This window comes from Trachemys scripta, chromosome 1 (genome assembly GCF_013100865.1).
Source record: "Trachemys scripta elegans isolate TJP31775 chromosome 1, CAS_Tse_1.0, whole genome shotgun sequence".
Lineage (NCBI taxonomy): Eukaryota > Metazoa > Chordata > Testudines > Emydidae > Trachemys > Trachemys scripta.
In genome coordinates this window covers 262,436,519-262,449,718 of record NC_048298.1, presented here as the reverse complement: position 1 = coordinate 262,449,718, position 13,200 = coordinate 262,436,519, and positions in this window count along the sequence as shown.

Here is a 13,200-nt window from a genome sequence, read left to right as displayed (position 1 = left end):
CTAAACCAAGTATCTCTTCTAAGGAAATACAGGTTTCGCATATAGCCTGAGTCATAGGAGAAAAAAAAAAGTGGGATGTAATGTAAGAAGGGTTGGAATGGAAAATAGTAGGGTTGTGCATATAGCTGAACACAACAACTTTTGTTCCACTGAAGTAATGGATGACTGTGAAACCACTGGGTTTTCAGCTGTCTCGTGAGTGTTTGTTTGTTTTTTTTTAACTTTTTTTAAAGTACTTCTCAGAAAAAAACCTCCAGAATATGTGCCAGTAATACAGCTATATTTTGAGAGTAAATGGGATAGAGGGAGCACTGTTTTGCAGTGAGTGATTGGAGAATGAAAGAATCATCCTCACCTCCACCCCCCGCCCCCAATGAGATTTTTGTAAAGGAAAATCTAGCAGTTCATATTGTGTGGGGGCACAGACAGAACTCAGAAAAGGTAGTGCAATATAATCAGTGTTAAGGCAAAAAATCATTACCCCCTAAAACTCCTCCCTCAAACTTATAACTCACTTCCCACTTACCCTGCAATTATGCCAACACTGAATATTTAATGTCACTGAGTTTGTAAGTAAAGTTTGCATTATACTGTCAGAGAGAATGATGTATTGTGTAGTGTTTTCTTATCTGCTGGAGGTTGAAGGAAGTTCTTGGGTAGATGCAGAGGCTGTCGTTGTCAGTGGAAATGTTGTGTGAACTTTAGGGTACAGTTAGGAGATGTCCCATAACTTGGCATTTCCTGGCTTTTAAGGGGTTTGTGCTCAGGGGATGTTGCACTTACCAACTGTAATTGCTTTAAAATGTAGTCTTGTTTGTGGAATTTCTCTAGGTAATGACAATCTGTCTTTTCCAAATTTCTACCAGGCACCATTATTTACAAATTTTCACCTGTAGGGATTCAAGTCCAGATCCTCCATTATGCAGGCACCATGTCACCAGTAAAATCTGAGCATAGATCAAGCGTATCTGGCTTCAGGCAGGTACCTCAAATAGACTCCTCTGGTCACAGACAGCCAGTTGAAAGGTTTCTAAACCATCAGCCTGACTCATGCTGCTGGCATAAAAGGTATGAATGGAGGAGAGAGGGGCATAGCTATGATTCCTCTATAACCCAGCTGTGGTTTTGGCATCTTGGTTCAGTTACCTCTTATGCTGCTTTAATTTGTACCAGGGGAGTAGCCCTGCACACAGCAGCCGCAGGATCAGCAGAGTACAATCTCTCCTCGACTACCAACCTTGTGTGCATTTTGGCCACATCCAGTGATCTTTATCACTTCATTTATTACCTAGATTTTCTGGTTCATCCCACAGTATGGATTCCTAATTACCCAGGGAGGGGGAAATTTATCAATAACCACCACTAACTAGTCAATGTTATTTCATTTCCTCCTGTCAATTCCATACATAAATTACACTGATTTATGTGAAGTCTTGGATACTTAATAGTTAGACAAAAATCACTTCAGGAATTCAATAATAAATAATTATTTTATTAACTACCTATAAGACATAATCAATGCCACATATTCTAATTTCAATAAATGTTGTCTATGTTTTTTCTCACACCGGTGAGCAAAGTCTCAAAGTAACTTGCTGGATAGGAAACTTGGGAGCTGGGGCTCCCTGGGATTTCAAGCTCCCAATATCTGTAGCAGCCCCTCTGATTGGCTACTAGGGAACCAGGTGGGAGAGGTTGTGCTAGAAATTTAAAAAAAAAGTTTCATTCTTCCAGAATGGGGTTGTTTTTTAAAATGTCCTTCCCACAAAAAAATTCATGTATTTGACATTTTCTTTTGATTCAGAATGACATTTTTGTGGGAAATGCACAGATGTTTGTGGGACAGAAATGGCCACTCTGCACCTGAAGCAGGTGGGAGAGGACATTGTCCAGGCTTGCAGGAGGAAGGTAGCAGTGCTTTACATGGGCGGGGGATAGTAGGTCAGAAACTGGTTCAAAAAGGCAGTAAATGACTGTTGGCAACAGAGCTGCTGGTATCCTCAAAGATCCTGGTGTAGTGTAAGGGACAGCTGAGTTCTTTCAGGAGGATGGGGATTCACCTGTCAGACTTGGAGGGTAACACATTTTTTGCTGCTATAAAAGAGGCCGTTGGCTGATGTCTGGGTTTTCTAATTACTGGTGCCTCCTTGTGGTGGATGTCCAGTGCAGATACTCCATAGGAAAGAAATTGAATGTGTGTGTGTTGCGGGGAGGGTTTGGAGATCATATGATTAGCACAGCAAGGACCCAACCCCCTTTCTTATAGCCCACCTTACCCCTTCTATGATGGGGGGATGGATGGTAAGTTCCAAACCAGGGGTTGGCTAGGGAACCTGGCTGGAAAATTAAGATGGGCTGGTGGAAGCCCCAGGTAGTATTTTGAATGAACATGGAGTTGCCTACACTGTACACTTTTATCTGTTGGGTAGTCCCAGGCATCTAATAATAAAGTTTTGGCCTGATGAAATTCAGATCAAATGTCTCCTGTCCTTTCAGTATAGCTGGACAATTCCCATTCCTGTCCAGATTGGTGGTCTAGTTATCTGTAAATGATACACAAGACATGATGAAATGAAGTGGGTATTGATTAAGCGACACCCAGTAGTGATTCAGCCTGACACACGCACACACATCGATTCAGGATTACATCTATCATCAACATGAAGATGTTGTCTCTCTGGAACAATACAGGTTATTCCAAATTATAACCTGATATAAAAAGGCTATCCCTAAATCCATTAGCACCCATCAACGCTTACCCAGGGGGCAGGGCTACTCGGGAAGACCAGGGCTTGAAAAATCCTGCTCCTAAGCAACCAGAGGAGCTAGCAAACAGGAGCGGCTAACAGGGGAGTTTTTTGAGGGAGTTCTCCAGGAGAAGGAGGAGCGATTACGTGACCCTTGGGGTAAGTTTGTTGTCTGTAGTGTGTGTGTGTGTGTTTGTGGTATGCTTGTAGCTTGACTGAAATATATCATGTGGTCTGTTTGTTTGGGGGACCATATGCTGAGCCTAAGGCCTGCTAGCAAGGCTGAAGCTTCTTAATGAGGCTTTGATCCCTAAGCCTTTAGCACCCATCGACCATTAACCGGGGGGCGGGGCTACTCAGGAAGACTAGGGCTTTAAAAAAGCCCACTCCTAAGTGACCAGAGGAGCTAGTGAACAGGAGCAGCTAACAGGGGAGCTTTGTGAGGGAGTTCTCCAGCAGAAGGAGGAGCAATTACATGACCTTGGGGGTAAGTTTGTTCTCAGTAGTTTGTGTGATTGTGTTTGTGATGTGCTTGCTGCTTGCCTGAAATATACTGTGTGGTATGTTTGTTTGGGGGACCGTATGCTGAGACACAGTAGTTAGCGAACAGGAGTGGCTAACAGAGGAGTTTTGTGAGGGAGTTTAGAGGGGGAGTGGTGGAGGGGAGGGGCTAGATACACTTAACATTCTTTAAACTTAAAACCAAAAATACCCCCTGATAAAAACAAAACATCAACAGAGGAAGCAGATGCAGGAGTAAAAAGAGAATGCAGGCAGAAGTCCAGCAACAGAGTGGGGGCTATCCAGTTGCATGGGCAGGTGGCATATATGTGCATTCGGTGCAAGGAGCTCCTGGCCCTCAGAAACTGTGTATGGGCTTTGAGACCAGAGTGGCTGGACTAGATGAGCTAAGGGAGACAGAGAGGAACATAGATGAGACTTTATGAGACACAGTAGAATGGTCCCACCCTCAATCTGACAGCCTCTGTACTGTTGAGGAGGATGAAAGTCTCAGGGAAGGAGAACATCCAACTGGAGCAGAGGGAAATGATCCAATAGGTGGGACACTCCTTCCAGATGATGTCTTGGTATCCTCTCGCACTGATGATACCTTTCCAGGAGATAAAACTCCAGTTATTAGAAAGAGACAGGTAATAGTTATGGGGGATTCAATCATTAGACATATAGATAGCTGTGCTTGTGATGACCGTGAGAACAGCATGGTGACTTGCCTGCCTGGTGAGAAGGTTGTGAATCACTCAAGACATCTAGATAGACTTAAGTGTATTGCTGGGGAGCAGCCAGCAGTTTTGGTACATGTAGATACCAATGACATAGCAAAGGATAGTAGAGTGGTCCTGGAGGCCAAATTTAGGCTGCTAGGTAAGAGATTGAAGTCCAAGACCTCCATGGTAGCATTCTCTGAAATACTTCCAGTTCCAAACGCAGGGCCAGTTAGACAGGCAGAACTGCAGGGTTTCAATGCATGGATGAGATAATGGTGTAGAGAGGAGGGGTTTTGATTTATTAGGAACTGGGAAAACTTTTGGGAAAGCGGGAGCCTATACAGGAAGGATGGACTCCAGCGAAACCAAAATGGAACCAGATTGCTGGCACCTAAAATTAAAAAGGTCACTGAGCAGTTTTTGAACTAAGGGCTGGGGGAAAGCCGACAGATGCAGAGGAGCACGTGGTTCAGGCAGAGACATCCCTCAGAGGATGATTTATTACTGGAGATTCTCTATGTTCTAGTAAGGAGGAGAGGATGGAAGATGATAAAATACAGGTAGGATCTGATGAGAAGAAGTCAAATGAAAAAGAATCCAATTCTATTATATCATGTAATGACAGACAGCTAAAAAGTAACACGTTTTTAAAGTGCTTATATACAAATGCTAGACATCTAAATAATAAGAAGCGTGAGCTATAGTGCCTCCTATTAAATTAGGATATTGATATAATAGGCAAAATTGTCAGACACATAGATGAAAATAATTTGTTGGGGAAGAGTCAACATGTTTTTTGTAAAGGGAAATCAAGCCTCACCAATCTATTAGAATTCTTTGAGGGAGTCAACAAGCATGTGGACAAGGGGGATCCGGTGAATATAGCATACCTGGATTTTCAGAAAGCTTTTGACAAGTTCCCTCACGAAAGGCTCTTAAGCAAATTAAGCTGTCATGGGATAAAAGGGAAGGTCCTCTCATGGATTGGTAACTGGTTAAAAGATATGAAACAAAGTGTAGGAATAAATGGTCAGTTTTCAGAATGGAGAGAGGTAAATAGTGGTGTCCCCAGGGGTCAACATATTCATAAACAATCTGGTAAAAGGGGTAAACAGAGAGGTGGCAAAATTTGCAGATGATACAAAACTACTCAAGATATTTAAGTTCCAAGAAGACTGCAATGATCTACAAAAGGATCTCTCAAAACTGGGTGACTGGGCAACAAAATGGCAGATGAAATTCAGTGTTGATAAATGCAAAGTAATGTACATTGGAAAACTATTCCAACTCTACATATAAAATGATGGAGTCTAAATTAGCTGTTACATCTCAAGAAAGAGATTTTTGTGGATAGTTCTCTGAAAGCATCCACTCAATGTGCAGCAGCAAAGAAGTGAACAGAATGTTGGGAATAATTAAGAAAGGGATAGATAATAAGACAGGAAATATCATATTGCCTCTATATAAATCCATTGTATGCCTACATCTTGAATAGTGCATGCAGATGTGGTCACCCCATCTCAAAAAAGATATATTGGAATTGGAAAAGGTTAAAAAAAAGACAAGCAAAATGATTAGGGGTATGGAAGTGTTTACGTATGAGGAGAGATTAATAAGACTGGGATTTTTCATCTTGGAAGAGAGACAACTAAGAGGGTTATGAAAGAGGTCTATAAAATCATGACTGGTATGGAGAAATTAAATAAGGAAGTGTTATTTAATCCTATTTAATTCATTACACAAGAACTAGGGGTCACCAAATGAAACTAATAGGCAGCTGTTGAAAGAAACAAAAGGATGGTTTTTTTTTTCACATAATGCACAGTCAACCTGGGGAACTCCTTGCCAGAGGATGTTGTGAAGGCCAAGACTATAACAGGGTTCAAAAAAGAAATAGATAAATTCATGGAGGATAGATCCAACAGGGAATGGATCACTTGAGATTACCTGTTCTGTTCATTGCCTCTGGTGCACCTTGCATTGGCCACTGTCAGAAGACAGGATACTAGGCTAGATGGACCTTTGGTGTTACCGAGTAAGGCCATTCTTATATTACCTGCTACTATAAAGAATATCACAGAGAACCACAGTCTGTAATTCAGAAACAACCCATTGACAGATGAACACTTGAACAAAATTTAAATCTGTTTGCTTAAATATGAACCCCTGTATGCTTGTTGCAATGGGCACCTTATTTGGTGAAAAAACCCTACAAAAAGTAAAGATGTCTAGATGGTCTAGATACATCAGGACTGGTGCCCTCTCAGTGCTGTACAAAATCACCTGAAAAAAAACTGAAGAGGTTACCCTCTAGGTCATTGATCATTCAAAAACTTCTCATTCAAAAAACTAAGTAAGTTGTGCTTACTTAGAGCTGGCAGGAACTTTCCAAATTTTGAATTTGACAACATATTTTGTGGAAATTTCAAATTTAGTTTAAAAAAATGGGACAGACATTTATGCATTTTTGATGATATTCCTCCCCATTTTATGGCCAGCTCTATGCTTAATTTCACAAACTATGAATGGTCCTGCAGAGTCAAATGGGACAATTCACAGTTAATACCAGTCATCTCTGTGTTCTTAGGGCACTAGGGCACAGTATCCATGAAGGACACCACCCCCAAGCCTCTGCTTGAACCAAAACTGATCAAAGGAAAGATTTACAGAAAGCAATGAAAAGGTGGTGGGAGACACACCTAAACCCCTCCTGAAAAGGGCAACAGGATTAAGGCAACTCCCCTAGCCTCATCTGCATCAAAGAGGGGACAGGGAGGCATCTCCATTAGCATACAGAATGGAGAACAGAGATTCCAAGGCAAGAACCAAGTAAGTGTTCTGATGCCTGGATTCAAACTCAGTTCCACCGGGACTTCATCTTCTCCTAACTGATTGGGTTGGGGGCTCTGCCTATCTCCAGCACCCAGGACCCCGAGCTACCACTATCACCTGGGAACCCAAACTAGTTCAAGCTTCATGGAGTGGTGAGGCCCCAGCGTGCTCTCTCTCTCTTTTCTTTCCTACTTCAGGTATAACTTTTTAACCCTGACTTTTTTGATCAGATATAGTTTTCTATATATGACTTTTGTAATTTTTATTAATTTAACTGCTATGTTTGTTTAGGCTTTCCTTGTGTGATTATCACTATTATTCAATAAATAACTTTTATGGTTAAGCTAGTTGTTTCCCACCCTCTCTCTCTGAACTTTACTTTTTTGTGTTTTTGGCTTCCCCATTTACTCTGCAGCAACACTCCTCTTACCTAAGCTAAAGATCCCTGTAGTGTCCAAAAATACTGTTGGGTTTGCTCATCAAATGGCTTACTACCAGAATAATTGTAACTTGAAAGTGGGGATAGAGACATGCTGAACCTGTGACATATGAGGATGGCAGCTCAAAAGTGCTGCTTGACCCAGCCCACTGAGTCCAGGGACATATAAGGGGTCAGCTTGAGAGTGCTGATTGACCCAGTCCATTCAAACTTGCTCTGTTAATGCGTGTGTGTGTATGTGTGTGTGTGTGTTCATCTGATTCTGGGGCTGGAGGAACCCAGCCCTGGGGAGCGTAGGTCCTGCAGGATAGCTCCATTGGGAGAGGACTTGCAGAAGGGAGGAGTAGAGCTCCATATGAAAACACAAGTGACACATGCAGTATATTGACAGAATTACAGAACACCCCAAGAAGAGTAACCCTAATAAATGAGCATACCCCAAAGTAACGGGCAAATCTGGTAACACAGTGTGTAAAGTTAATCATATGTGTAAGTCTTCACAGGATTAGTGCCTAAGAACAAAAGTGACACTAGAATGGAGGAGAGGGATACAACTCAATATATAAAAAATTGATCTTTATATATATATTTGCAATGCTTTTCTGATAATTATAATTATCTAAAATAAGTGGCAGCTCCTTCTATCTGCCCCTAAATCCATTATTAAATGAATAATAATTCAGTCACCACAGCAGAGGTGAGCCTTGTAGGGAAGGTAATGGCTTTACAGATAAGATCACAGGGATGGAGTATTCCATATATATGGAGCAGTGTGGGAGAAAGTGATAAGATGGATTTATCTAAAAGAAGCTGAAAAAATAGTAACTCAACAGAAGTAATAAAATTAAAATGATTTCATAGCTATGCCATGGCTTAGTGTAGTGGAGCAGAAAGAGAACTTGGACATTTTCTTATCAGCACTGAGTGGCCAACAATTGCTATTTTTCTCCCTATCACCAGTAGCTATTATGTCTCACTAGGATGATATCCCCATGAAGAATGCTCTGCAAGTGTCTGGGAAGACTGCAGATTATGAACAACTGATTCTGCTCATCTTCTGTAAAAACTGCTCTTTACTACCTAAGCAACGCACCATGCAGCATGTATTCAGACTGCATGGTGCTCACTCTTGCGGGTAGCATTGTGTCCAAGCAAAGAGAACTGCTTCCTGCAGACAAGGTTGAATGAAAGCTGCCCTTCTCTGTTAAAAATGAATCTGGGAAGCTACCTATATTCAGTATTTTTTCTCTTTTCAATAGCCTTTTACCTATCTGAAAGTTCTCTTGTCCAGTGTAGCCCTCTTATACCAGCTGCTGCAATGGGCTACAGGCTGCTCTAGCTCATGTTGGGAACTGGACTAGCGCATAGTTCAGGCAAGCATAAAAATGGTTTAAAGTCACCTTTGCCTCTCCTCACTTCTCACCCTGTGCATGGAACCCAGCTCAGTCAGATGGAAAGTTCTGGTCCCCAAAGTACCAAAGCCCTGCATTGATTATTTTGCCTTGGACATGTCTGAGGCACTACAACAGTAGAACATATGATAAAGAACATTGTGATTTCTCCTTTAATCACTATGTCTTTACGGTGTATTTTTATTTTTTCTTCATTCACTTTTTCTCTCTTTAATTAAATGATCAACTGATAAGAGTTAACGTGGATAAGAAACTCTTTTTAGCTGAAACCATTTAGTATATTGTACACTTGATAAATACCCAAAGAGAAGAATTTGGCACCTGTGCTTATCAATTAGTAGACCAAGGTTATGAAAAATGCTGTAAAAATGGTAACATAAATGAAATTGTTTTGCAAATGTCACGAAGAGGTACATTTTCTGTGGGTGGATAGCATGCTTAATTTCCTGCATTCAGCAATGAAAAAATATATCTTGCAAGTAACTTTCATTTATTTAGTTTTAGAATGAAGTGCAAAGTAATTCTGAGAGCTTGTCCAACGTGAAAATAAATACTATAGAATATCTTACATTTGCTTAGCCCCTTTCATTTTACAAGGTAATAGAGAGTTTCACAAACTTGACCTGCCAAAGAAGTGCAGCTATCTCGATCTTTTAACAATGCATGTCAATAGAGCACAAAATCATCACAATTATTTGAGAGCTAATAGACTTTTCAGAATTCCTCTTAAAAGGCATACTATTTATTTTCAGTGTTCTTTCTTGTCCTATTATTTATAAACAAGGCCACGTTTTAGTCACAGGTATTTTTAGTAAAAGTCATGGACAGGTGATGGGCAGTAAAGAAAAATTCGTGGACCGTGACATGTCCATGACTTGTACTATATATTCCTAACTAAAACTTGGGCTGGAAAGCCAGGAGTGCTCTGGGAGGGGCAGTCTAGTGGTGCTGTGAGTGCTGGGGGGGTGGCCCAAGACCCCCCGCTGGTGCTGGTGGGGATGCCAGGTGGCACCGTATGGCCCAGAACTCCACTGTTGCTGGGGCAGGGTGGACGGTGGTGTGCGGCCCAGGACCTCCACTGGTGCTGGGGTGGAGGGGCAGGGAGCAGTGGACAGCCTGGGACCCCTGCTTGTGTTGGGGGAAGAAGGTTGGTGGGGCTGGCAGGCTCCCTACACGGCTCTGCGCAACTCCCTGGAGGCAGCTGGCATGTCCCTGCATATCCTTGGGGGAGGGAAGGCCAGGTGGGCTCCCTGCACTGCCCCTTCCATAAGTTCCAGCTCCATAGGTCCCATTTGCCAAGAACCACAGCCAAAGGGATCTGCGGAGGCAGTGCCTGCAGGTGCGGGAAGCACATGGAGTCCTTTGACCACTCCGTCTAGGAGCTGCAGGGACATGCTGGCCACTTCCGGGGAGACCCCAAAGGTAAGCACTGTCCCGCACACCAACCCCCAGTTCTGAGCCCTCTCCCAAATCCAAACTGCCCCAGCAGTGGCTGGTGTGGCTTGCTCCAGGGCTGCCTGATCTGCTCGCACTGACCTCTGCAGAAGTCATGGAGGTCACAGAAAGTCACGGAATCCATGACCTCCATGACAGACATGCACCCTTATTCATAAAATGGTCCTCTGGAATTTGTTCAGCCAAAACTCCCATTGAATTTCTGGGAGTTTTGCATTTGCAAATACAGCAGGGTTGGACTCCATTTGAAAAATACTTTTTAGCTCTCTTAAGCATATGTCTAATTTTTAGGACATATGTAGTTTCATTGAAACCGATGATACACAAAAATGAGGTTATTTGTGTGGGAGGGTAAGGCCTGATCCACACTATGAGGTTAGGTCAAATTTATGGAGATATACCTATCTCATAGAACTGGAAGGGACCCTGAAAGGTCATTGAGTCCAGCCCCCTGCCTTCACTAGCAGGACAAAGTACTGATTTTGCCCCAGATCCCTAAGTGGCCCCCTCAAGGATTGAACTCACAACCATGGGTTTAGCAGGCCAATGCTCAAACTACTGGGCAATCCCTCCCCACAAATTTAGCTGTGTTATGTCGATTTTATAATGAATGCTTCTACACAACCAACCCCGCTCCGCAGATCTAAAGGGCTCTTAAAATCTTCTACTGTACTCCTCCCCGATGAGGGGAATAGCACTAAAATCATAGAATCATAGAATATCAGGGTTGGAAGGGACCTCAGGAGGTCATCTAGTCCAACCCCCTGCTCAAAGCAAGACCAATCCCCAACTAAATCATCCCAGCCAGGGCTTTGTCAAGCTGGGCCTTAAAAACCTCTAAGGAAGGAGATTCCACCACCTCCTTAGGTAACCCATTCAGGTGCTTCACCACCCTCCTAGTGAAAAAGTATTTCCCAATAGCCAACCTAAACCTGCCCCCCATTACTCCTTGTTCTGTCATCTGCTACCACTGAGAACAGTCTAGATCCATCCTCTTTGGAACTGCCTTTCAGGTAGTTGAAAGCAGCTATCAAATCCCCCCTCATTCTTCTCTTCTGCAGACTAAATAACCCCAGTTTCCTCAGCTTCTCCTTATAAGTCATGTACTCCAGCCCCCTAATAATTTGTGTTGCCCTCTGCTGGACTCTTTCCAATTTTTTCACATCCTTCTTGCAATGTGGGGCCCAAAACTGGACACAGTACTCCAGATGAGGCCTCACCAAGGCCGAATAGAGGGGAATGATCACGTCCCTCGATCTGCTGGCAATGTTCCTACTTATACAGACCAAAATGCCATTAGCCTTCTTGGCAACAAGGGCACACTGTTGACTCATATCCAGCTTCTTGTCCACTGTAACTGCAAGGTCCTTTTCTGCAGAACTGCTGCCTACACTCAGTCCCTAGTCGGTAGCAGTGCATGGGATTCTTCCATCCTAAGTGCAGGACTCTGCACTTGTCCTTGTTGAACCTCATCAGATTTCTTTTGGCCCAATCTTCTAATCTGTCTAGGTCCCTCTGTATCCAATCCCTACACCCCAGCATATCTACCACTCCTCCCACTTTCATGTCAGCTACAAACTTGCTGAGGGTGCAATCCATGCCATCCTCCAGATCATTAATGAAGATATTGAACAAAACTGGCCCCAGGATCAACCCTTGGGGCACTCCGCTTGATACTGACTGCCAACTAGACATGGAGCCTGTTGAGCCCAATGATCTAGCCAGCTTTCTATCCACCTTATAGTCCATTCATCCAGCCCATACTTCTTTAATTGTCTGGCAAGAATACTGTGGGAGACCGTATCAAAAGCTTTGCTAAAGTCAAGGAATAACACGTCCACTGCCTTCCCCTCATCCATAGAGGCAGTTATCTCATCATAAAGGCAATTAGGTTAGTTAGGCATGACTTTCCCTTGGTGAATCCATGTTGACTGTTCCTGATCACTTTTCTTTCCTCGAAGTGCTTCAAAATTGTTTCCTTGAGGACCTGCTCCATGATTCTCTCCAGGGACTGAGGTGAGGCTGATTGACTTGTAGTTTCCCGGATCCTCCTTCTTCCCTTTTTTAGAGATGGGCACTACATTAGCCTTTTTCCAGTCATCTGGGACCTCCCCTGATTGCCATGAGTTTTCAAAGCCAATGGCGCTGCAATCACATCTGCCAACTCCTTTAGCACCCAGAGATGCACTGCATCCAGCCCCATGGACTTGTGCTCATCCAGCTTTTCTAAATAGTCCCGAACCACTTCTTTCTCCACAGAGGGCTGGTCACCTTCTCCCCATATTGTGCTGCCCAGTGCAGTAGTCTGGGAGATGACCTCGTTTGTGAAGACAGAGGCAAAAAAAGCATTGAGTACATTAGCTTTTTCCACATCCTCTGTCACTAGGTTGCCTCTCCCATTCAGTAAGGGGCCCACACTTTCCATGACTTTCTTCTTGTTTCTAACATACCTGTAGAAACCCTTCTTGTTACTCTTAATATCCCTTGCTAACTGCAACTCCAAGTGTGATTTGGCCTTCCTGATTACACTCCTGCATGTCTGAGCAATATTTTTATACTCCTCCCTGGCCATTTGTCCAATCTTCCACTTCTTGTAAGCTTCTTTTTTGAGTTTAAGATCAGCAAGGATTTCACTGTTAAGCCAAGCTGGTCGCCTGCCATATTTACTATTCTTTCTACACATCGGGATGGTTTGTTCCTGGGAGGAGGGATAGCTCAGTGGTTTGCGTATTGGCCTGCTAAACCCAGGGTTGCGAGCTCAATCTTTGAGGGGGCCACTTAGGGATCTGGGGTAAAATCAGTACTTGGTCCTGCTAGTGAAGGCAGGGGGCTGGACTCCATGACCTTTCAGGGTCCCTTCCAGTTCTAGGAAATGGGATATCTCTATTTATTTATTTAACCTCAATAAGGATTCTTTAAAATACAGCCAGCTCTCCTGGACTCCTTTCCCCCTCATGTTATTCTCCCAGGGGATCCTGCCCATCAGTTCCCTGAGGGAGTCAAAGTCTGCTTTTCTGAAGTCCAGGGTCCGTATTCTGCTGCTCTCCTTTCTTCCTTTTGTCAGGATCCTAAACTCGACCATCTCATGG